Genomic DNA, 22057 nt, shown 5'->3' with positions numbered 1-22057 from the left:
AACCTCTCCCACCACCATGGGCAGGACCAAAGAGCTGTCAAAGGATGTCAGAGACAAGATTGTAGGTCTGCACATGGCTTGAATGGGCTACAAGACCATCAGCAAGAAGCTTGGTGAGAAGGAGACAACTGTTGGTGCAATTATTCAGAAATGGAAGAAATGCAAAACAAGCATCAATCGGCCTCAGTCTGGAGCTCTGTGCAAGATCTTGCCTCATGGGGTAAGGATGATCATGAGAAAGGTGAAGGATCAGCCCAGAACTACCAAAAATCAAAATTATAACAATAATAATGCAGTTGGGACAACAGTCACCAAGTAAAACCATTGGTAACACACTACGCTGCAATGGACTGAAATCCTGCAGTCAAGGTCCCCCTGCTCAAGAAGGCACGTGTACAGGCCTGTTTAAAGTTTGCCAAAGAACATCTAAATGATTCAGAGAAAGCTTGGGAGAAAGTGCTGTGGTCAGACGAGACCAAAATTGAGCTCTTTGCCATTCATTCAAATTGCCATGTTTGGAGGGAGAGAAATGCTGACTATGACCCCAAAAACACCATCCCTACAGTCAAGCACAGAGGTGGAGACATTATCCTTTGGGGCTGTTTTTCTGCTAAGGGTACAGGAAGACTTCACTGCATTGAGAGGCAAATGAACAGAGCCATGTACTGTAAAATCTTGGACGAGAACCTCCTTCCCTCAGCCAGAACACTGAAGATGGGTCATGAATGGGTCTTCCAGCATGACAATGACCCGAAACATACCGCCAAGTCAACAAAGGAGTGGGTCAAGAAGATGCACATTAAGGTCATGGAGGGGCCTAGCCAGTCTCCAGACCTCAGTCCTATAGAAAATCTGAGGGAGCTGAAACTTTCAGAGAGGATCTGTAAAGAGTGGATCAAAATCCCTCCTGAGAAGTGTGCAAACCTGGTGACCAACTACAAAAAACGTCTTACCTCTGTGCTTGCCAACAAGGGTTTCTGCACTATCTATCTATCAGTCTGTCTATCTATCGGTCTGTCATTCTATCCATCTATCTATCTATCTATCTATCTATATACATATATATATATATATATATATATATATATATATATATATATATATATCAATAAATCTAAGCATCTATCTATCTATCTATCTATCTATCTATCTATCTATTTCTTTTTAATGTTCTGTCTATTTGTCAGTCTGCCTGTCTATCTACAGTATCACTCTATCATTTTGTTGTGTCTCTATCTATTCATCATTCTGTCTGTCTCTCTATCTATCTGTGTATCATTCTAGCGTTCTATCACTCTATCTGTGTATCATTCTAGCATTCTATCACTGTCTATCATTATATCGACCGACTGATCCACCAACCCCACATAAAGAAAGTCTCAGTCAGGTGGTTTCAGACTCTGGACCACAGTTTTTCCAGAGATCCCTGAGGGAACTGTAGTTTTTAAAGACTTACTGAAATCCATCTACTCCTCCTCCTTCCCTTCTTTCTCTCTTCTCCCTGGTGTGCGCTTTGTGCTGTCTGGCAGCAGATCAAAGCACATGTGTGAATGTCACCCATGGGTATGGAAAAGGGAAAAAGAGAGAGGGAGAGATCGAGAGAAATGAGATAAACCATTCATTAGTGACAAACTAAACTCCGACCGTTCCGTTTAATGTGGGCATAGTTCAAGACTTTGGCATTTATGAGTATTCCCACCCCTTTCTCCTCCCCTCTCCTCCTCCTTCCTCCTCTCTCTGTCATCAAGTGATGATAAATGAAAAGAAAGGTTGTTCTATGGAGTCTTATTGTTGTATTTATTTAACATACATGAGTGTATTTATTTATACGTGTATATTACATAACAACATACCATATCTTCTGACTCTATCACCTACACAAACATCATATCCTTTATTGACTGTCATATCAGCAATGTTTTAATAATGCAAGTGTAAAGCATGATAATTCACACAATACAGCTGTCTTCAACTTTCTAGAACAAAGACTGTTTGTTTGATATATTTATTACATTCTTAACGACATTGCAAATACTGATGTAAAGATATCGCATTTTTATTTAACTTAATGCATTTGAAGTGAAAGGGACAATAAAACATTTAGTTTGTAAGACTGTGCTCTTGGTAACAGTTTATGTGCTCTCTGAATGAATCTTTAGCAGTGACTCATGCTGTCAGATTGATTCAGTGCACCTTTCCTGTAGCCTCGGGGGTGAGTCTGAGAGTTCATACACACACATACAGGAGTAAAACACTATTAAAACCATTGAGGGTCATACTCAGTCATGATTACAGTAGCTAAATCATGATAACTCCCAATAGATTATAGCACTTCCTGTGTCCTTTATCTGCTCCCATCTCTCTATACTGTGTGAAAATCTGCTCTTACTGGCTCAGAAACATTTGCATCATCAAAGCATGTTGTAAGTCAAGTAGTTAATTTCCTCAGGATCAGGATCAGCATAACCAAAACATCACTCACATGTACCACACTGTGTTTGATACGGCAAATATGAGGGAGGAGGAGGACTGTGGGAGAACCTTTTACTTTGGACTTCGTCTGGGCTACGGTTTTCTTCCTGTTGAAGCATCTTTAGACCAAGTATGCTGCAAAATTAACTCACTCATGGCATTCACTCTTACTCTGAACTTATTTGATCTCTGTTACCTGCCACAGGGACATTTCTCATTACCAGGTGCAAAGGAAATGCCCTTTGGGCAAGGTGGGCGGGACTTCCTGTAGCCTACCTTATTTAGTTTTTAACTGTAATCCATCGCTTCAGCATAAATCCCTCACAACAGTCAAAACTGGGTAAAGGAAGGTGGAGGCTTTACAGGTAACAGCTTCCTGGAATGTGACTGAACTTATGTAGCCATTTGACTCAACAGTGTTAACTGGGCCTGAGACTCAATGCCTGTCAATCACAAAATTCCACAAGCCCCGCCCCTTATGTGTGTTTATTTATAAAATCATTTGGCTTATTTGAACATTAGAATGTAGTAGGTCTATTAAAACAACAACAACAACAATTAAAAACATTTTAACACGTTTGAAACAATTTTGTAGATGTTTAGTGCAGAAAAGCCAAGATTCCATCTGGACCTGCTTTTAATCTTGCTGTGGTCCCGTTATATTTTTACATCATCGAATCTTTGGTCTTTCCGCACATTTTTACCATTTATGTGAAGAAAATGGCCTTCAGACTTGGGAAAAATGCAATATTATCTGTCTGAAATGTATCATTAGTCTGTCCAGATGCATGTTGAATGGGTTAAGTGTGAGTCTTTGGGGTTTAGGAAGTGAGGAAAAGGCGGACAAACGTATGTAGTGTCAACGTTTCACCAATGGAAATAAGACGCACGCTCTGGCAGCTGGAAACCATTTGCTTCCAAAGATGCTTAGGAGTGGAAACACACGGACACAAACACTCACACACATATACACACAGCTACTGCAGTTACATAACATGAAAGGAGACGTGAATAACAGACAAAAAAGATAAATCGAAACTTTAAACTAACTTCTGATAACAAGTTGTTGCTGGTTCAGAACCGAGGTTGAATGTTATGGATTCCTGTCAAACAGGAACTTGAGTGTTTCTGCACTGGCAGGCTCGGTGATGTCCCATCTGTTGTATGAATGCACAAGTCAATCAAATTTAGGGGAGGAATGTAAGTTGAGATGTGTGTGTGGTCTTTGTGTGGATTAGTTTCAAATGCAGGGCTGTTTATGAGCACTGCTGTTAGTTTGGGTATAATTACAGAGAGATGTTCTCCTGTGTGTGTGATTTGAGTTTAAACAGGAGCCTGTAATAACACATACGTCCTGGGTTGCTGAGGGTACAGTAATACAGGTTTGGATTATTAATAAGTTTAACATCATTGCCCTCTTTCGGACTTTGCTCTATTTTTAAATAAAAGTGAAGCGTTTATGGCATGAACCGTACACTGGACGTCTCAGGGTTAATGAGAGCGTGAGCGCCTCTCCATTAGGACAAGCACGCCACCTAGTGTAAGTATTAGGAACTGTAGCGTAAGTGGAGCATAGTGAGCATGCGCAATTTAATTTAAAGGGAAGAGCTGCAGTGTTATTACAGGCATAAAACGCTTTATTGTATATAAACATACATTTAATATAATTTAAATATATATATATTAATTTCATATTTTCTTATTTCAGTATTTTAAATTAAAAGTTTGTTTTGCTGCTTTAATAATGAATTGCTTTTTGGACTGAAATGTCTGGAGCATATGCACAACCTGCTAAACATTCAGCCCAGAAAATTGAAGTTTGGACAGCAGCCTATAACATAACTTAAATAAGTGTGTGACTTTGGAATAGGCTATGCAATTATCTTACTGCGTGGAAAGAGAGTTAAATGCCTTTATAATAAATTATTTAGCTCTAAATTAATTAAAATAATACTTATTGTATTTTTAGATCATATTTTTTTTTTTTTAGCTAAATAAAAATGGAAACAATTTAAGGCTATTTTTCACTGATTTTCTCTTTGCATGTAGTAGATAAAACTGATCTTAAACCTCACCTGTTTTCTCAAAAACTGAAAAGATGAGCTCTGCTTACATGGTGTAAACACAATAACTGAAGAAAACTGAAGCATTGTGCCTTTTGAATTTATTTCAGGTTAATTTGCATGACTGCATCTAAAGTGCTTTGGAAAAACATTTCTTCAATTAAAAAAAAGGAAAACACAGTAAATCAAAATTCCTTTGCATGTCAAACCTCATGAATCTAGAAATTAAATATATTTTTTTGGTAAAGTTAGTGACTTGTTCTTGTACTGTAGCGTCTTGCACATGCACGTGTGCTCTAGAAGGCTTTAAAGACTTGGTTTGGTAGATAGCTGAGATGAAGGAAGGAAGTTTGTGCCTCTCTCTCCAGACTGGCCAGTTCCTGTACGGTTGGGGCCAGTATATCCACATGGCCCTTGTAGAGACCACCTGGGATGTGTGAGAGGAAGTAGATACAGAGATATGTAACAGATACAATGAATGAAAGGATACAAACAGGACACCTGAGCGATACACTCAACCCCTGCAGTCCTGCGCTGGCCATAAGTCACTTTGCCATCAAATTCATCCACAGGTACTTTGTCAGGTTCACACTGAGTAATGGTGCAATTCAAATGTTCCTCGATTTCTGACAACAACTAAATTGGAAAACACTTAAAATAAGTATAGTTAAAATCTTCTTCATGTCATATAAATGTATTGAGTGTGTTTTCCCCTCTTTTTCATTGTACCAAATAGTACATAATACATTCTCTTTGAGTCTGGTGTTATAGCAGCCTTTTCCTCTGTTGGGACAAACGTGGAACCATACCTGTGTGAATCCCACACAGACACACAATTAACACACTAACACATTACATTTCTACATCAACAGTTCTGCTTTACTTCCAACTTACCTTCTCCTTCTCTATAGCAACCAGTGATACAGCCAAACCCATCCTGTGATGAGAACAACACATATATCAATGAATGATTAAAATGTAAATGCAGACTAATGATACAAGATAAATGCTGGCCGTTACCTGTCCGCTCTGCCGACTCTTCCAATGCGATGAACATAGTTCTGCTTCTCATCTGGTAGTGTCACATTTATCACTGCACTTTTTTGTTTTTGAAGTCATTTTTTTCCCCAGTGCATTTTGCAAAACAAATTGATCTATTCATGAATTATTTTTTAAAATAATTTAATAAAATATTTTTTTCATAAAATAAAATAATTGTAGAACTATTTTACTACTATAATAAATGTAATAGTATTCTTTATTGTTTTATTAAATAAATCATTAAGTGTTATTTGTATTATTATTATGATAAACAGTATATTTTTAATTATTAAAAATACATTTAATTATTAATAATATAATTTAATAGTATTATTTATTTAGTTTTATTATTTAATATATTATTATTATTATTATTATTATTATTATTAAGGAATACAAGTTTCTATAGTTGTTGTCTAATGATTTAGACTTCGTCTGTGAAGACACAACATCAGTGATTTACACTTTTCCAACATTATGAAGTTTCAAAAGGCAGAATGAAGTGAAATCTTTGCACGTGTTAAATATATGTACCCTAATGTGGTTCTTCCCCAGTCTCTCCCAAACCCTGTCAGTTTTTGGGTTGACTGGCACTACCACGTGATGGACCGTTTCTGGTGCGGAATCTTCTCCCTTCAGATCCACTCATGTGGGGAAATGCATGATCTTCTCTGAGAGCTTCTTCACATCAAATGAGAGAGCAAACGATCACCTACAACACATACAGTAATCAGTTCATGAATAACTGCAGCTGAAATCTCTATGGAAAGTAGAAATCTAGAGCTTTGATCACCTGGAGTCTTTTGCCATCTGAAGTGACCTGTGGGATCTGGTTGTAGACCCTCATGATGAAGTCAGTGTAGACAGATGACAGCTGAGTCCATCCTGAATACATTTATTCAGTCAGAAATCACACTTTCCCATATTTTCAGATAAATTTATTCTGCAATCTAGACAAACTTTTACAAAATGAGGTAAAAGTTAAAATGACAATTTATGATGTCAACAGAACTTGTAGTTAAGCCAAAGTGTTCCTTTAATGCTAAAACTATACAGAGTTATATAAACTGAAGTGTTCAACATACACACTCATCCAGCACCAGGAAACAGACTTGGGAAAGATCCAGCTTTCCTGTGGATATGAGATATGAGATCATCCACAATATCAACCTAAAAGTACAATAAAGTGATTAAAAAACGATAAATACAAAAAGATGACTAAATTCTATTTTATGGACTAGGGCAGGGGTCTTAAATTCTATGCATCCTTGCTGAATATAAGAATTAAGTAATAAAAGTATTTCACCCCTAACATTAGTGTTTATTTCATTTAGCTCTAGCGTTAAAGATAACTTGGAATATTTTCACCAAATAATATTTTGAGATAAAAAACCTTTATAATAATCATTGGCCTCCAGTTTAAGATTTGTACACTTACTCCGCTTTCTAAAACGGAGAGCTGTTCTTTAGCAGCCACTCCTCCAATGATCAGAAGATCCCTGCAGAAACATCATGATGTTCAGTTAACTCCAAACCCTCTCAACAGACACTCACTGCAGCTCCTCCGTTACTCTCAGCTCACCTCAGTTTGGGGTTATCAACATATTTCTTGAACTGGTTGACATTACTGAGGGTTTGTTCAGCCAGCTCTTTAGACGGCTCAATGATGAGAGCTCTGGGGGCATTAGAACTGGATTTGACCTGACTCTCTTTAGCACTGCCTGAGGACAAATACACATGACAGACAGAATGCAAGGAAACATTAATACAAGCCCTGCAGGCAGTAAAAACCGATTGTGGTTTGAAGCTCACCTGTCTTGCTGGATTTGACCACATGACTGTCTAAAGCCTGGTTCATGGACAGGTATCCATCTTTAGGTTGGTTTTTGAAAGGTTCATCACCAAAGTTGAATTTCAGTTCAGCATTCTGGGGTTGATTGACATAAACATGCATTTAAGAAAAGCTGTTTTGAAAGAGAAATGTTACATTGCAACAACAAGCTGTGTATATGCCAGATACCTTCAGCACACAGGAAGCAAAGAAGGGCTGTTTTTTCAGCTGTGGAGGGATCTCAAAAGCCAGACCCAGATCATTACCTGTGAAAGACAAACAGGAATCAGTTATAGTGGCTTCCATTTGATTCTTTGATTAATAAAAAAAAAAAAAAAAAAACATTTGAAATAGAAATATTCTGTAACACTATAAAGGTCTTTACTGTCATATTTGATCAATTTATTTCATCCTTGCATTACTGACCTGGAAAGGTAATGTATTACATTATATTAGAAATTATTTAACACAATCTTGATGACAATTTAGCATAGCTCTGCAAAGTGTGATGGCATGCTCAATTAAATTAGATCAAATTATTCACTAAAACATTTCAATGGCTTAAATTAAAAACAAGCCTTACCATTTTGGGTTGACTAGTCAATATCTAGTCAATCTACCAAAACTTGAGTCAAATCAAATGCCTTCTTCATGCCTTACCTCTCCATAACTATCAAACTGCTTATTGTGAGATTTCTTTCCAGTTCCCCCAAAGCCAAATCCATATTTGTCCGTTCCCAAGAGAGGGTAAAAATAGAATACCAAACATTATTATTACAGAAGTAATGACATAAAACAGATCAGTATAATGAGATCATACAAAAACATACCCAAGTCCAGTGATGCCTGGGCAGTGGACCAGCCCACCCTGCACAGCCCTTGATCATGACAGGCTACTTCATAATAATACTTCCCTAGAGAAAAATAAGCAGAATATATCTTCCCAGGAATTGTTTGGTTTTGGAAAGAAACACAAAAAAGTGGTCTCTTACCTTTTGTGACTGCTTTGGTAGAACTCTCTGCTCTGACAGCACAGGCCATCTGGACCAATAGCTGAAGGAGAAAAACAAAATGGAATATAATAATTTTGTTGCAACAAAGTAGTGGAAATAAGAGTTTAGAATCAGAATGAAGAGTTCGGATTCAAACCAGGTTAGGCCTTTTACATGACAGTGTTAAACTCTTACCAAATGCAGAACTTCTGTCATAGGGGTTCGTCTGCCATTTATTAAAAACTAGAATGGACAAGAAATCCAAAAAGATCAATCAATAAATCAAAACCAAAAGTAGTTTGTTGCAGTCTCAATATGCTTCAGACAAGCAGGTTAATTAGATAATTGTTTTCTGATGAATGCATTTCTTTTTCTATCTTATTTAAATATTATTTATATACTATTATAGTATTTTGAATTAGATTTTTTATTTATTTATTTGAGTTTGTTTTCATAATTCTGTGTGCTATTGTCATTTTATTTCTATTTAGCTTTAATTTACTTTTATTTCAGTTTTAATCATTTCAGTACATCATCTTTATTTAAATTAGATAAGACAACATTTGTACTTTTTAATCTAATATTTCTATTTTATTTTAGCTTTATTACAATTAGTGAAAAAATTTTTAAAGCTTTTTTTTTTTAGTAAACAATAACAACATTATACTGTGCTATTACTGTGTTCAAAACAAGCCACTAAAAACAAGTTCTGTCCCCAGAAAAAAAATGGAAATGTATGGTCACACTATTATAATTCTTACCCATGGAAGATCAGTGTAAACTAAAAGCAGCTATATACATAAATTAATTGAATGCTGATATATAGATGAAGGTTTAATACCTGCTCCTACTGTCTTTACAGCACTGCGTCCCTTCTTCCCCTCCTGCTGGTCTTTAAGGGTTTCATAGACTATTCGGATGACTGGAATACTGAAGGCCTACAAGACCACATTGATTTTGTGTTCACACTTCACTGCTCCTTTACATAAATACAGCTCTGATGTGTGTCATCACAGCTATTTTTATGGTAAAGTACACAGTCACAGAAAAAAAAAAAACATATTAATATCAATGGCTTCACACTTACTCCAGTTTTTCCACTCCAAGTCTCAGCAGCCTGTCAACATTAACACACAAGTGAGCACAGAGGTGGTGATCTCTCTTTCTTTCTTTTTTTCTTTCTCTCTCTCTCTCTCACTCACACACACACTACACTGGATAGTGATCTTACCATGAGCACGTCTCCTCCGCACAGAACCAGTGGGAATGGGATGGATTGGCAACCTGAAAGAGAGGATAAAACCTTTAACTACTTTAATAATGCACAGATAACTAACTTATTAATACATGTATAATGTGTATATTAATAACTATTAGAGACTGTCTAGCTCACAGCCAGTTCATTTCTTCCACCGCCTGTGCAATTTCAGGCATCACTTCCATTTCTAAGGCAAAACGACAAGATATCAAGATCGCAAATAGTTTAACCACACTCAATATATAATAACGTAATACATATTCTGATAGTTTTACTAAAAATGTTGACAGGTAAATCTCACCCTGAACGCTGCCATGGTGTTAAACTCCTGCGAGTCTCTCCACCGGATGTAACGTGTGTTGATTTTGAGGGCTGCGTAGAAAAAAAAAACTGTCCGTGTGGATCGCGCTTTCGCACTTCAGTTCCGTCGGGGTTTTTTTATGAACTTTATTTCACTAGCGACACAAAAATTAAAATACATAATAAAACCACGTTTTAGTTATGGAAAACATTTGGAAAACAACCTATAAATATTTCGTCGGAATATTTCAAAGATCAGCGGTCCCTTCATATGTAACGTTACCTCGCAGACCGCCGTAGTGTGACGTGTGCGCAGTCCAGTTCATTGGCAGGTGATGTTATTCTAGAAGAAGAAGAGGAGAATATTTTATTTGATTTACTTATTAACACAGAATGGCAGCCCGAAACAGATACGCAGGTTTGTCGAAATATACGCGCTTTCTTTAACCAAATGATTATTTGCACCCGATATTAAAATATTACGTGTAATTAATTAAGCAGATCAGTTCAGTTCATTGTAAGTTATTTTGAGGCACGTATTCAAGTTCATCATCATCCAGAATTTATTTACTTGTAAATATTATTATGTAATAAATATATATATTTTTCTCTGTATATTGTCAATTATAATCACCAGCTGCAGTTTTGAGGAGCAGTCTCAAGTTCAAACTTCAGAACTATTCATTTAACAGCCTGCTGACAGCTGATAGAAACAGTCTGTGATATCATTCATAGACTTCGTGTTTGTTTGTGTTTTATTTTCAGCTGCGTGGACTGAAGGAACACAACTCTTCACTCGATGCAAAGGCAGTAACAGGTATGAATGAAGTGCAGCAATGAGATGCAGCACATTTGAAAATGTTTGCAAGATGCTATGTTTATTAATGCAAACAGAATATGTTTCAGAAGTAAGGTAAAACGTGACTGTAATTTCTAGGTAGACAGCTCACACGTTTCTTTCCAAATCTGATTTGCAGAGAACAGTGTTTCAGCATGAGTATGTTTATTTGGCAGACGTGTTTACTTAAGATAAATAAACTCCATCTGAATAATACAAGACCTGATTCTAATCATCATCTTATTTAGTGATTTTAGTCCAAATCAAGTTGTTTATAAATCTACTTATGTCAGATTATTTGTGTTTTAAGTTGGGATTCTGGGGATAAGTTTGTTTTTACACGAGAAATACTTGATCTACTTATGCACTTCATTTTTTAATATTAAACAGCTTTCTATTCAAATGATGTCTTGTTTTGCAGTTTTTAGATGATTTGTTCATTATATTCAGTGTTATAGTGTCATTTATATATAATTATAATTATGCATTAGTGTTTTTTTAAATCAACATATTCTTTTAATTTGAGTTTTAGGGTTAGTTTTAGTAATTTTTATGTGCCCTTAGCATTTTTAATAGTTAATTTTTTATATAGCTTTAGTTATTTTAGAACTTCAGCACTCATTTACTTTGATGAATTTTTAGTACATTAGTATCTATTAATTTTGGTTAGTTGCCAAGGTAACAGTTTTCTTTTATTGATTTTTTCAATCTGAAGTTTATATTTTCAGTTTTATTTCAAAGACAGTTCTTAATAGTTTGTTAAACACACACACACACACACACACACACACACACACACACACACACACACACACACACACACACACACACACACACACACACACACACAGATTATATTTCCAAAACTTGTATAAACTGGTTTGCATTGCCCAACAATTGCATTGCTGCCTTAATTTGGTACAGAGATTATTGAATAATAGTCAAAATATTGTGTCTTTACAGGGCCCTTCAGGTTTATTCTGCACTACCTTTGGTACAGGTGAGATGTTGTCTCTTCTTTTTGTATTTACAGTGAAGTATACAGCTGCTGCGTATTTAGAATTTGTAATAGATAGCTCCCATATTTAAATAATTATACATAAAGATATAATACCACATACAGTACCTTTTAAAAGTTTGGGGTCGATAAGATTTTTAAATGTTCTTAAAAGAAGTTTTTCATGCTCACCAAGGCTGCATTTATTTGATCAAAGTATAGTAAAATTATTACAACTGTTATAATCAATTTTAATATAGTTTAAAATGTAATTTATGATGGCAAAGCTGAATTTTCAGTGCTTAAAGGGATACTCCAACCCAAAATTAATCATTGTCATTAATCACTTACCCCCATGTTGTTCCAAACCCATAAAAGCTTCGTCCGTCTTTGGAACACAATTTAAGATATTTTGGATGAAAACCGGGAGGCCTGTGACTGTCCCATAGACTGCCAAGTAAATAGCAGTGTCAAGGCTCAAATAAAAGGTATGAAAGTCGTCATCAGAACACTCCATCTGCCATCAGACGTGCAATCTGGGTTATATGAAGCGACGGTAATAGTTTTTGGAAGCGAAGAAAACAAAAATAACGACTTTATTCAACAATTCCTTTGTCAACAGTCTCCTCTGTGTCCCTCCATATCACCGTATGCTATGTATGCTCTTCTATATCATCCGCACCACAAGGATGTGCTGTTTTCTTTCAAATCAAAGCTAAATACACGTAAAAACAGCGCATCCTTGTGGCGCGGATGGTACAGAAGAGCATACGGTGATATGGAGAGACACAGAGGAGTTATTTTTGTTTTCTTTGCTTAGAAAAAGTGTTCCCGTCGCTTCATATAACCCAGATTGCACATCTGATGGCAGATGGAGTATTCTGACAACGACTTTCGTATCTTTTATGGACTCTGACACTGTTATTTACTTGGCAGTCTATGGGACAGTCACAGGCCTCCCGGTTTTCATCCAAAATATCTTATATTATTTTCTGAAGACGAACGAAGCTTTTACGGGTTCGGAACGACATGGGGGTAAGTGATTAATGACAAAATTTTTATTTTGGGGTGGAGTATCCCTTTAAAAATCTTTAGTTGTGAATGGCAGTGTATATTACTATATCAAAGAGACATAGTACCAAGTTATTCAGCTGTTAATGTTTGTGTGAGTCTCTGTGTTTTTTCTGTATTTCAGCCCCTCCAGTTCAACTCTGCCACCTGGACTGGTTCGCCTTGCAACCAAACAATTGAACTGGCAGTTGGTGCTGGCAAGGTAATACCACCAGTATTTCACATACTGCATACAAGCTTTTCAGACAGAGAGTTTGAGTCAGTCTATTCCAGGCGAGTTTTGTCAGGTTCATCTGCAGTGTGAAAAGCTCTTTTGCACTTGAAGCTTCAGCATTTGCTGCATATACTGATCATCCACACCTGATTGACTCGGCATTGCTAAAGTGTATACTGTGTCTCACCAAAAATCATTGGATTTTGCCCCCTAATTTAGACTCTTTTGTGTATAGAGTTGTTTTAGGTTCATTAAAATCACAACAACCATTTTCTTGGATTTTCAAGAAACCATTTGTTTGTGTGTTTTGGTTCTTGTGAGATGTCCAAATTTAATTAAATATCTGTTTGTGGATGCAAGCCATGTAATCTCAATCAAACTCATTTTTTCCTTCACTGTTCTACTTGTTCCTGCCAGTTATCTAGTTATGCAAAACAGTGCAATACAAGCAGAGACAGCAAGCTTTAATTAGCTATTGATTTCCAGATGGAAGACAACATTCTCTGGTTTAGAAATGTTTATTTTTGGCCCCATGTTTGCTTACACAGTCATTCTGTCTTCTTTTTCCCCATTTTTTTATTTATTTTATTTTTTTCCCTTCCAGTAATGGGAAGCTTCTGGCTGTGGTTCAGGACCAATGCTTGGAAATTAGGTAATTCTGCACATCGATTGGAAATGTTTGCCCTTTCTGTAATTGGTTAATTTTTCACACTCTTGTCTCAGGTGCTGTTCAGCTGAGCAAAGCTACTTCTGAGATAGATGATTTGGTGCAGATGATGTATTTTTAAATGTTTGTATGTGTGTTTTCATGTACAATTCAGTTTCAGTAGGTATGATTTATTTCTCTTGGCACCAGCTAGTCCGCTCGTTCAGAAATGAAAGTGTCACGCTTCAGGGTCTAGGTAAATCACAGCCTGATGTTCTGAAAACAACCTCTAAACATCAAATTGTTGAATCTAAAAAATCTATAGTTTCTCCATATTCCCCTATATTTGCTTACTGAGGCTGATGGAACCTCAAAACGCTCATGTGTTTTTGTCAACACACTTCTAATGGGCTTCTTGCGCTCTTTCAGGTCTGCTAGAGACGACTTTGGATCCATTTAGTTTTTTAGTTATTGCCAGGCCATTTTTCCCAGATTTTTTACAAAATTAGTTACATACAACAGAATGTTTCTGTGAATTTTGACATTTCCAGCAAATATTGCTTGATTTTACTTTTTTTTTTAATCCAAAAATATTTACAGAATTGGAACCATTGGAACCATTATAATCCTTATTAGAGCGGTTCATGAATTATTGATTAGGTGACGTAAATTGTGTAAAGAAATGTAATTGCTATAAACAGCATATTGCTATATGCTGTAATTGTGTGTATATATATATAAAAATAATATATTCTCCTTATCTTTGATTGCGGTTTCAAAAATTGATATCTGCCACTTTGTGTTTCCAGTCTTTGGTTAAATAGGCTGTTTTACTTGTTATTCTCTTCCCTTCTCTATATTTTATAGCTTTACATTTGCGTTGAATATTTTATGAGCAATATCATTCAGAGACTAGGCCTGCAGACATGCAAGTCTGCTTTCAATTCACTTTCATTCTTACTGTCTTAGTTCATTTCAGTTCATTTCATGGAGATTTGCATTCAGCCAATATCATCTATAAAGGCGGAATTTCCAGTTGTGTGAAATATATGCAATGGATGTGTTTGATTATTTTCATGTAGTCTTTTGTGCTCTATATTCACATTTCTTTCTTGCATTTTTTCCTCTTTTGTCTTGAGAAGCAGAATGTGATGTTTTATATGTACCAGTCAGATAATGTGTGTTCTGTGCTTTAGCCCTGATTGGAATGATTTCCTCATCTCTGCACATAAGAGTCAGTGCATGTACATTCTCAGTCGTTCATTAAAAAGTAATCTAAAAATAATAATAATTTCTTAAAGTGAATGAAGTGTGAGTTAAGAGCATCAGATGAGAAAGAAAAATAATAATAAGCAGTAATATATATCTATAGTAAATTAAAACTGATTTCTGCTGTCAGTTATGTCTATGAACCATCATTTGCTACCTGCAGTTCCAGATATGCAGGACATTAGGGTGAATGGCACTTCGATTCAAAACATTAAAAATTATTTATATAAATAATGCTGATGACCAGTATATGGCTGATATTAAAACTTATAAATTATATAATAATAATTATTAACAAAAAAGTCAAAATAATTGGTACAGGTGAATTAAGGCATTATAATGTACAGTATGAAAAATGTGTTGTTGTTTTTTAGGTGTGATAAGGATTACACTTAACAGTGTTAGTAAATTATTAATTCTTTGGTGTTAAATTATGGCAAGGTAATTTAATTGTAGTAGTAATCCATTAAATGTCCGATATTGACTGATATAAAAAAATGTATAAACAACAGCAACAACAACAAAAAATATTATCAGTTTTTAGCCAATAATAATGTACCCATATATATAATGCATCCCTAACATAAATCTGTGTATTGCAGCAAAAGTCATCATTTTTTTTGGTCCAGGAATAGAAAAATGGACAAGTAGATGATGTGATTGATGACATGACACAGCCTGTCACATGATGTCACCACCAAATGGTTAATAATTAGTAAATGAATGCAAGCCAGCACAAATATTACAGATCAGCAGCATTCAGCCCAAACTGAAATCATGAGTTGGTTACAATGAACGGCTGCTCTGTTTTGTGTCCAAATGCAATTTGTGAGTCCCTCAGGTTTGTTTCTTGTTGCGAGAGCTCAAAGTGACTCAGCGGTCTTTACGCTTTCAGTCTCAGGGAGACATGTTTATAGCGAGAACACGCTCAGCTGGGTTTCTTTCTTGCTGACCTGGCATATTTCCTTTCTCAAAAAAAAGCACTCTGTTTCGTTCTTTTTTTATTTAAATGAGATTTACGGTGTGCAAATAGGCCCAAATAGCATACAGTATGCGCATCCCACAAATTCAGGCATATTGGCCCCGGCGTTCATCTTAGATTAATTAGCTTTTAACAGCTGAGAGGTGATTTATGGACCCTGCTTAAGCGTTTCCCCTAGTGATATTTATCTTGCTAAGTGCCATCGTTCATTGTGAATTAATGAATCTCTCTCCCCCGATATTTCTGTGCATTTCTACCTGAATAGAAATCGCCTGCTTGCGTTTCCAACACCTCAGGGGTCGGACTGATGATAAGGTTGCTATGGCAACCATTTGCTTTGATGTGCGCTGCGCTGCGGTGTGCGTCTGATCTCAGCAGTGCGGCTCGGACCAAAGCCAAAATATTTTTAATCAAAGGTCTGCTTTATTAACCCCCTCTTGTCTGATGAACGCTAGTTGGATGGTCTCGGTCTGTAGTCTGCAGGAGGCTGTGGGGTTGAAACAGTTGCTAGGCCCTGAAGCTGTTGTATCATGCGGCTGGTGTTTAAGTGTTACTTTAGTGTTTAAGTATACAGATTTTATCACGCTGGGCTTTTGAACCTTAATTGAAAAGCCTTGGGCTCATCCCGCACCGAATCGGGTGCTGTTTGACTGCGGTGAACGGTTTGAAGGCTGATCGCTCTGAGTTTTCCTCACTGTTGACCGTGGAGGTTGTTTAAACAACATTAAGCTTGGCTGATTTTTAAAACAGTGCCATAATTTTATTGATTTTTCATCCTACTGAAATATAAGAGCACCTGTTTGGCAGACAGAAGGAGGAGAGAGATGGATCAGAAAACAATTTTTTTTTTTATTATTATTTTGGAAAGGCACCTTCTGTGATTGAGAGCATAAATTATTGTCGGTAGAATGAATCTATTTTGTCACTCTTTTTTCCCCCACAGATCTCTTACTTGTACATTAATAATGCCATGCATACTTTTACATATGCGGACTTGAATGCATCTCTTTTTCATTTATGTGTTTAAAATGACCATTATGCAAATATTTCAACAAATCACATTAAGCTTGTTTAGACTACCGTTCAAAAGTTTGGGGTCAGTAAGGTGTACTGTAAGGTGAGTAAGGTGTAATTTTATTTTAGTATTTTTTTTTAATATGTTTTTTGAACTTACTATTACTATACAGTATGAATCCAGAAAAAGGTGTCACGGTTTTTACAAAAATAAAAAGCAAGTGTTAACTTTTCAACATTGATAATGATCAGAAATGTTTCTTGAACACCAAATCATTAAAATGATTTCTGGATCATGTGACACTGAAGACTGGAGTCATGGCTGCTGAAAGTTCAGGTTTGCCATCATGGGAATAAACTACATTTTAAAATATATACAAATAGAAAATTTCTCAATTTCTCAATTATTTTTATCAAATAATAAATGCAGCTTTGGTGAGCATAAGAGACTTCTTTCAAAAACATTAAAAAATCTTACTGACCCCAAACCTTTAAACGGGAGTTTCCAAATCACATCTAAATACATTTTGTACCACAGCACGTTATGTTCTCCTTCCTTCTGCAGTACCCAAGGATCCAAACCCTCACTGGCGCAGGGTAGTGTGGAGTCATGACTGTGCTCTGTTGGCACACGCTTACAGCACTGGTACGGTCCGAGTCTTCGACCTGATGGGCAGCGAACTCTTCATTATTCCACCGGTATGTCACTCAAACTGATCTTCTGTATTTCTCACCTCCTGTCATTCTCTCTTTGTCTGTCCTTTCCTCAGTTATTCTCTCTCTTTCTCTTTCTCTTTCTCTCTCACACTCAGTCTGTTGATATTGGTTCTACTTTCTTTGTACAGTAACTTTTGGTGCACAGTAAGAACACTCTCTTCTGTTTCAGTATAAGTGATAGCTGTAATGACTGGCTCCTAATGACCAAATTTCATGCTTGTGTGCGTTACCCTCCGGCTTTTTGCACTGCTTGGCTCTTCTCACATTTTCTGTAGACCGGGTAGGTCTGACCCTCTCGAGAGGGGCCTTTCCCCACTCTGTTGCCCAAGCAAGGAACACATTTTCTGGTTCCCTTCAGCTCTAAGCCCCCAATGCCCTTGAAGGACATTTTCTGTGTAGTTTCTCTATCAGAAAGGCAGCTCTCTTGCCCCTTTTACCATTTTCGATTCCCCCTCATTCCCTGCTCTGCGTTTCTTTTGATTGCACTGCTAGTGAGGTCTCAGTCGGTCTATCGCTGGCCTTTCTCTCTCTCTCTTGCTGGCTCTCATCCTCCCCCACATTACTCTACACTCTTCCATCTCTCTGTCAGAAACTATTAGTTTAGTCTCACAAGATGCCCTCACTCTATACCAGAGTCTGAGAGTGTAATGACCTGTATGACTCCATATGTTTTTGTCACTTTCAAACTCTGTTTCCATCTCTACCTCATCTTTTTGATGTCTTTCTTTTTGTCTGTCTTTCTAGGGTATGAGCTTCCCAGGAGATTTTAGCTATGCAGCAGCTGGTCTGATGTTCTTGGAATACACCACCAGGGCCCAGTGGTTAGCAGAGCTGCTGGTGATCACCTACAGCGGTCAGCTCAAGAGTTACCTGGTCAGGTACATGCATAGGCGGAAATACCGGGGGGACCCCTAAAAATATGATTAAAAACCACGCTGTGTATTTAAAAAACAATTGTTTATACTTTAAATAGTTTTGTATGTAGTAAAACAACACAAACGGTGAAAAAAATGAGTTTTTAAGTTTAGACACATTTGGAGTCTCCCTCCCCCTTGCCTCACAGTGCTTTGGTCCAAATGCCTGCTTTCCTCTTTTACATCACCTCAATGTTGCCAAGGCTGGAATCGGGCTGCTTTAAAACTGTTGCTGCAGGTTGTTTTTCAAGTCCGCGGGTTAAAGCGCCCCCAATAACGTGATATTTAGCCCCTGGAATGCAATTTTTACCGGAGGAACCCACCGAAAAACATGTATTTTACCCCCCAGAACGCAATTTTAACCTGAATTTAATTTGAACCCTTTAATTTGAATTTTAAAATTTTAATTTGAACCCTCGAAACGTGATTGGGCTAGTTTTGGGCTAGTTTTGAGTAGAGGTGGGGGAAAAAAATTTGATACAGCATAATATCGCAAATATTGTCTGCGGCAATACTGTACTGATACATGGTGGCAAGTATCTACCTTTTTATTATACTATTCGGTAGAATATTAAAATTTATTTCTTTACAGTCCACTAGATGGTGGTGTTGAGTTTTTTCCTAAAATCCTTTAATGCACGACAAGCCGTTGATTATCCTGCTTATTCTATGGCCATTTGCCAGCATTAACCGCTTAAAGCTGTTTATGATGTTAGGAGCGCAATATTTAACTGGAAGAGTATACATGTTGCTTATTTTGTCAGTTACGGCTCGTTAGCTCTAGCTTTCTGCCCGCTTCAAATCAGATACAGGAATGAAATAGTGCACCACATTTATTTGAATAAATTATCAATCGAGAGAGAGAGATGACAGTTGTGTGTGTAAATATACCTGCGTCTGTGTGTCTCTCTCTACAAACAATAAAGCTGTTTAGTTACTTTGATTTTACCTCGTTGCTGAGGAAGATAATGTAGCGATCTAGTATCCATGTTGTTTTATTAATAAAGTCGCGGACAGTGCTGAAAATACATTTCTGTGTGTACGCAGTTTGATCTGCAATCTCTGACCTCTCTCCCTGTTTATGTGGGAGTGGTGTGTGTGTGTGTGCATCAATTAAAACAGTGCATTAATATAGAACGGTGATTAAACTGGCTTGGAACTACATGGAGTGAACGAAAGTAAATTTTAATTTATCAGTAATTTACCAATTGCTGAAAGGTCTGCACAACTTTTTTGTACAACTTTAAGTAGTATTGTTCAAAATACCTGTAGTAGCACAGCAGTGCATACCTGTTTACATTTAATCAAGGTTGTCTAGACTAGACTGTAATACAAATAGTTGAGTTTGCCAGGTGCATGCAACATTTATGACAGGTTTTCATGAAAGTGTTGGTCAGTTTGTCTTCTTGACAATCCCATTTTGCACTGCAACAACAAAATTGAAGTGAGTTATACAAACTGAGAAATGTTCCTTTTTAGTTAAAACCGATGTTGCCAAAGTTTTCGTTCAGGGACATAATTTGAAGTTGGAAAAAGACAATAAATTGCAATATATCGCAGAATATCGCAATATATTTAAAATCGCAATAATATTGTATCGTGACACAAGTATTGGGATAATATCGTATTGTTGGGCCTCTGGTGATTCCCACCGCTAGGTTTGAGTAGCAATTGGGTGTTTTTTTTTTTTGCGAAAATCTGGCAACCCTGCATCACCTCTACATACACACACACACAAAATTAATAGTTGTTTATTATATATGTGTATATATATGTATATGTCTTGAATCTTGAATCTATATGTTGTTTTTTGTATTATATTGTATATATTTTATGTATGTGTATATAATTTCATACATATTAAAATATATATTAAAGACTTTAACTACATTTAACGACAATGTAAATTATATTTGAAGTTAATAATATTTAAATAAAGGAAAATATGTAAATCCAAAATCCAAATGGAGATGGAGAGTAACCAATCCAAAACATTGTTAATGTTGATGGAGAGTAACCTGTTTATGCAAAGACAAACATTTTGTTACACAGAAAATGATACCATACGATACATGAAATAGCCATGAGAGTCAGAGAAGTGGGTTAAAGGTTTATGGCTATTTGTTGAGAAAGCACAAGCCTAATATTTAAACAACCTTCTCAACATCTGATGCACGTTGCTGACAAAAATGGGAAGAGTTTGCCAGCATTTAATGTATGGGCTTATGCTATTTTTTTAACCCGATATTTAAATCATAAAGTTGCAATGGGGGCCCGACTTTGTGCCAATCATCAAGAGTTTGGGAGGACATGGCAGGATAAGAAAGCATTAATCCTTCTCACTGTCTTTAAGGAGTGTTGTGGGATGTTAGATAGTAGAGTATTTGTGTTGTATTACATGGCTCAAATGTTGAAGGATATTGGAACAAGACCACCAGAGAAGATTCTGATGATTCAGATATTTGCCGGTCCTCTCTATCCTAATTCCCTCTGACTCTTTCAGGGCCAGATACTCTGCAACTAAACCCAAAAGCCTGCGTCTTTTGTTTATCTCTGTTCTGAGGGTGAGGCTTAGTTTTGAGTATTAATGAAATTGCCTGCAGTTTCCAATTTGTAATTCTTTGTTTAATCAGTCAGCTCAAGTTTTCAAAGTTTAAATCATTGTTTGCGAGAGTAATGGCAGATGAAAAAATCTACTTCATTCTCCTCAAAAACTTTGCTGTAGGCTTTGAAGCTCTGAAGAAAGCTTTTTCTTGTTCTCTCCCTCATGTTGTTGATTGGAAGTGTTTGCAGTTGCATTACTTTGAGGAAGTTTTCAAAGTCATTTAGAAATGTGGGACTAACATTGGACAAAATGGTGCTTTCAAAAGCATTTATGACACAAAGCTCTTTAGGAAACCATATTCTCGCTCAATCCTTAAGAAATTATGAAACTAAACAAATTACTTCAGATTGTATTTGTCCTCTGAAACCATTCAAACATGCAAACTTCAGTTGCCATTCTAATCAAGACAGCTAAGCAATGCACATATCTTACTGTAATTGTTTGTTCACTAAATTAACTGTGTAAATTTTCAACACGGTACCCTGCAGTACCCTAACTATTGCTATTGTTTTTGATCATATACATATATAATGTCAAACTTAACATTGGTTTTCACTTATGCAACATTTATTTAGCTTACTGAGAGCAATGAGGTAAGGTTTTTCACCATATGCTGTTGTTTTCCATTAATGTGTGTAATGGAGTTACATTATACAACTGCAAAATTTTATATTTATTTTATTTATTGATTTTTTTATTATTCGACCAGTAGAAATGTTGGCAGAGCAAGTCATTATTTTATTTACATTTTTTATTGATTTTTTTTTTTTTTGAAGGGCTAACAATAAACGGAAAAATAAATGATTATTCCGGGCAACATTTTACACGAGTCC

At 36.3% G+C, this 22057-nt stretch overlaps 2 pseudogenes; one reads left to right on the top strand and one right to left on the bottom strand.

Moving 5' to 3' along the window:
- Positions 1–4684: 4684 nt before the first annotated feature.
- On the bottom strand, positions 4685–10283 carry LOC109044874 (annotated as a pseudogene).
- A 464-nt stretch (positions 10284–10747) lies between these two features.
- Positions 10748–22057, top strand: part of LOC109113147 — a 169151-nt pseudogene continuing 157841 nt past the window's right edge.

The sequence above is a fragment of the Cyprinus carpio genome, chromosome B20 (genome assembly GCF_018340385.1).
Source record: "Cyprinus carpio isolate SPL01 chromosome B20, ASM1834038v1, whole genome shotgun sequence".
NCBI classification, from domain to species: domain Eukaryota; kingdom Metazoa; phylum Chordata; class Actinopteri; order Cypriniformes; family Cyprinidae; genus Cyprinus; species Cyprinus carpio.
This window is presented reverse-complemented; position numbering and strand designations above follow the sequence as displayed.